General features: G+C 43.5%; 1 pseudogene; it reads left to right on the top strand.

Annotated features, from left to right (window-relative positions):
* The first annotated feature begins 921 nt into the window (after nt 1–921).
* LOC125516232 lies at nt 922–4,220 on the top strand (annotated as a pseudogene).
* Nucleotides 4,221–4,793: the final 573 nt, after the last annotated feature.

Below are 4,793 nucleotides of genomic sequence, written 5' to 3'. Positions count from 1 at the left end.
AAATGATCACAAAGGTTAGCAACTCTTTCCTTTCATCTCTCATTGCTAGATTAGCTCGTGCAATGCTTTATATAGTGATTGATTTTTGAGTTTAGTAATTTGGGAGGAATTATATATATGTGCTAGTATTTGATTTATATGCAATTTGAGGTCAAAAATAACACTTAGTTTTGCATATGTAGGTGTGGTTTACTTAGTACCTTCTAAATCTCCGTCGTAACCACCGTCGATCGCTCGCAACGTCCCGTCGCCGGCACCACCTTGTGGTGAGCCTCTTGTTCATGAAGTTTTATATAAAAAAATGATGTTTGTGTGATTTGGATATATAGTTACTCGTATAATTATCTTACCCATACGTTGTTTGTTATGCATAGTGCCATGGTTTTGATATCCGTCCCCGTCGGCCCTCGTCCGGGTTATGATTCGGATGTGGTATATTCTCTTTTAAAACTATTCATTGCATTTCGTGTTTATGACAAATTATGCCCATCAAGTTGACATAGATATTTGTATGTAGGAGGTAGTTGAACCCGAAATTCCAACCGACCCTATTGTCGAGAGGTTAAATTTAGTTGAAAGAGAAAACGAGGATTTGAAGGAAAAATTGAAAAGAATTGAGGGGGAGAAGATGGAATTGGAGTTGCATGTTGCCGATGTCGTCGATGATCACAAGATTAAGATGGAGAAAATGCGCTTGAAGATTAGAAAGATTAGAAAATATGCCATTCATAGTGAGGCTTGGTATCATTATGCTGTTGGATCAATTGTTACCTTAGTTGCGATCTTGATCGCATTTGTTGTTGCATTTAAATTCTTTAGCTAGAGAGTTATTTGTTTGTTGCATTTGAAGTGTTGTATGATCTTTATGTATGAACTTTATGTATTGTATTAATTTGATGTTTTCGGTGCTGTGTATTGAAGATGAGCCGGCAATGGATGTACGATGACCGATGCTCTCCCGAGTTCATTAATGGCGTGCGTACTTTTCTGCTTGCGGCTGAGGCAAACAAGCGAGCGGATGGTTTTATGCATTGTCCATGTGCTGGCTGTAAGAATGGTCGCAATTACTCTACGTCAAGAACCATTCACGTCCACCTGTTTGAGTCCGGTTTCATGCCCCACTATAATGTTTGGACCAAGCATGGAGAAAGAGGGGTTATGATGGAAGACAATGAAGAAGAAGAGGACGACGACAGCTATCCTGGCCATGGGTTCCCTGAATACGATGATACAACAATGAGGGAAGAAGCTGAGCCGGTAATGCGGGAAGAAGCTGAGCCGGCAATGCGGGAAGAAGCTGAAGAAGAGGCATCGATGAGCCCGTTGATGATCTAGGTCGGGCCATTGCCGATGCAAAGAGAAACTGCGCAAGTGATTTGGAGAAGAAGAAGTTGCAGCGCATGTTAGAGGATCACAAAAAATTGTTGTACCCGAATTGCGTAGGTGACAAGAAAAAGCTGGGCACCACACTGGAATTGCTGCAATGGAAGGCAGAGAATGGTGTATCTGACAAGGGATTTGGAAAGTTGCTGGTAATGATAAAGGATATGCTTCCAAAGGACAACGAATTGCCCGAGAGTACGTACCAAGCAAAGAAGGCTGTCTGCCCTAATGATTGCATCCTCTACCGTGTGAGTACGAGGATTTGAACGCTTGCCCGGTATGCGGTGCATTGCGCTATAAGATCAGCCGCGATGACCCTGGTGATGTCGAGGGCGAGCGCCCCAGGAAGAAGATTCCTGCCAAGGTGATGTGGTATGCTCCTATAATACCACGGTTGAAACGTTTGTTCCAAAACAAAGAGCATGCCAAGGCGATGCGATGGCACAGAGAAGACCGTAAGAAAGACGGAAAGTTGAGAGTACCCGCTGACGGGTCGCAGTGGAGAAAAATCGAAAGAAAGTACGGGAAGGAGTTTGCAGATGACGCAAAGGAACGTATGGTTTGGTCTAAGCGCAGATGGCATTAATCCTTTTGGGGAGCAGAGCAGCAACCATAGCACCTGGCCTGTGACTCTATGTTTGTATAACCTTCCTCCTTGGTTGTGCATGAAGCGGAAGTTCATTATGATGCCAGTGCTCATCCAAGGCCCTAAGCAACCCGGCAACGACATTGATGTGTACCTAAGGCCATTAGTTGAAGAACTCTTACAACTGTGGAATGGAACAGGTGTACGTGCGTGGGATGAGCACATGGGGGAAGAATTTGACCTAAAGGCGTTGCTGTTCGTGACCATCAATGATTGGCCTGCTCTCAGTAACCTTTCAGGACAGACAAACAAGGGATACCGCGCATGCACGCACTGTTTGGACGATACCGACAGTATATATTTGGCTAATTGTAAGAAGAATGTGTACCTGGGACATCGTCGATTTCTTCCGAGCAGGCATCCCGTAAGAAAGAAAGGCAAGCATTTCAAAGGTGAGGCGGATCACCGGACGAAGCCTCGCCACCGTACTGGTGCTGATGTACATGATATGGTCAAGGATTTGAAGGTGGTCTTTGGAAAGGGTCCTGGTGGACAACCTGTTCCGAATGACGCTGACGGACGCGCACCCATGTGGAAGAAGAAATCTATATTTTGGGACCTGCCCTATTGGAAAGACCTAGAGGTCCGCTCCGCAATCGACGTGATGCACGTGACGAAGAATCTTTGTGTGACCCTGCTTGGCTTCTTGGGCGTGTATGGGAAGACAAAAGATACACCTGAGGCACGGGAGGACCAGCAACGTATGCACGGAAAAGACGGCATACATCAGGGTCATGCAAGCTACGCTCTTACCAAAGAAGAGAAGGAAATCTTCTTTGAATGCCTGCTCAGTATTAAGGTACCGTCTGGCTTCTCGTTGAATATAAAGGGAATAATAAACATGGCAGAGAAAAAGTTCCAGAACCTAAAGTCTCATGACTGCCACGTGATTATGACGCAACTGCTTCCGGTTGCATTGAGGGGGCTTCTACCGGAAAACGTTCGATTAGCCATTGTGAAGCTATGTGCATTCCTCAATGCAATCTCTCAGAAGGTAATCGATCCAGAAATCATACCAAGGTTAGAGAATGATTTGGTGCAATGTCTTGTCAGTTTCGAGTTGGTGTTCCCACCATCCTTCTTCAACATCATGACGCACGTCCTAGTTCACCTATGCGAAGAGATTAACGTTTTGGGTCCTGTATTTCTACACAATATGTTCCCCTTTGAGAGGTTCATGGGAGTCTTAAAGAAATATGTTCATAACCGTGCTAGGCCAGAAGGAAGCATCTCCAAGGGCCATGAAAATGAGGAGGTCATTGAGTTTTGTATTGACTTTATTCCTGACCTTAAGCCGATTGGTGTTCCTGAATCGCGGCATAAGGGCAGACTGGATGGAAAAGGCACGCTAGGAGGGGAACAAATAATATGTATGGACGGACATTCTCTCACTGAAGCACACTACACAGTTCTACAGAATTCCGCCTTGGTGGCTCCGTATATGGATGAACACAAGAATTTGCTACGCTCCAAACACCCGGAGCGGTCTGATGACTGGATTACACGTGAACAAACCAGGAGTTTCGCCAGCTGGTTGCAGACACGTACCATGCATGACACCTCTATTGAAGATGACCTGTACTTGCTGTCCCAGTTACCATCTTCGAATATAATGACTTTCAAAGGGTACGAGATAAATGGTAATACATTTTACACGATCGCCCAAGATAAGAAGAGCACCAACCAAAACAGTGGTGTCCGCTTTGATGCAGAAACCAAGACGGGAAAGGAAACATATTATGGTTATATACAGGACATATGGGAACTTGACTATCGACGTGGTTTGAAGGTCCCTTTGTTTCGGTGCAAATGGGTCAATATGACACGAGGCGGGGTAACGGAAGACCCGCAGTACGGAATGACAACAGTGGATCTCAACAATCTTGCGTATGCAGACGAACCATTCGTCCTAGCCAATGATGTGGCACAGGTTTTCTATGTGAAGGACATGTCTACCAAGCCAAGAAAAAGAAAAGATAAGGAAGCGAATGCATCGTACGATGAGCCAAAGCGGCACATAGTTCTTTCTGGGAAGAGAAACATCGTGGGAGTGGATGACAAGACAGACATGTCAGAAGATTATGAAAAGTTTGATGAAATTGCTCCATTCACAGTGAATATTGACCCGAGCATCCCGTTAAATGATGAAGATTTTCCATGGTTACGGCGCAAAGGGACACACGCGAAGAAAAAGTTTCACACCCAAAGATCTGGGATGTGATCGGCTTCACTATCATCACTTTCTTCTGTGTTTCACACCCAGGAGGGAATCTCTGTAATAGTTAGGGTAGTTATGTGTTTTGGCATTTGAAACGCGAAGAAATTTTATGTGCAAACAAATTCTTTCATGCCTTTACTGATTTTTTTAAGCTAAATGACCCTGAAATTGAAAAGCATTTCAAATGAACTCAGAAAAGGTTGAAAGTTGGCATGGTATCATAATTTCACCCACATAGCATGTGCAAAAAAGTAGAGAGGGTTACCGCAAAAACTGGATGCACTTCGTGTACAAAATGGACAATCTCTTTCGAAAGTATCAGGGTTTCGGACGAAAACTCATCCATTACAAAAGGCATTTCATTTTTTAAATAACCTAAGCATTACCAAATTGAATATAATGATAAAACACACTAATATTAAACATAAGAAAAAAGAATCACTGAAAAATCTATTCTCAAAGTTAAGTTATTCACAAACTAGTGATTCACACAAATTTCAAATAAATCAAAATTTAAACTATTCAAATTTGTAAACTACCGGTACT

Source organism: Triticum urartu, chromosome 6 (assembly GCF_003073215.2).
Source record: "Triticum urartu cultivar G1812 chromosome 6, Tu2.1, whole genome shotgun sequence".
NCBI classification, from domain to species: Eukaryota; Viridiplantae; Streptophyta; class Magnoliopsida; order Poales; family Poaceae; genus Triticum; species Triticum urartu.
Note: the sequence above shows the minus strand (reverse complement) of the source record. Positions and strands in the feature narration are given on the sequence as shown.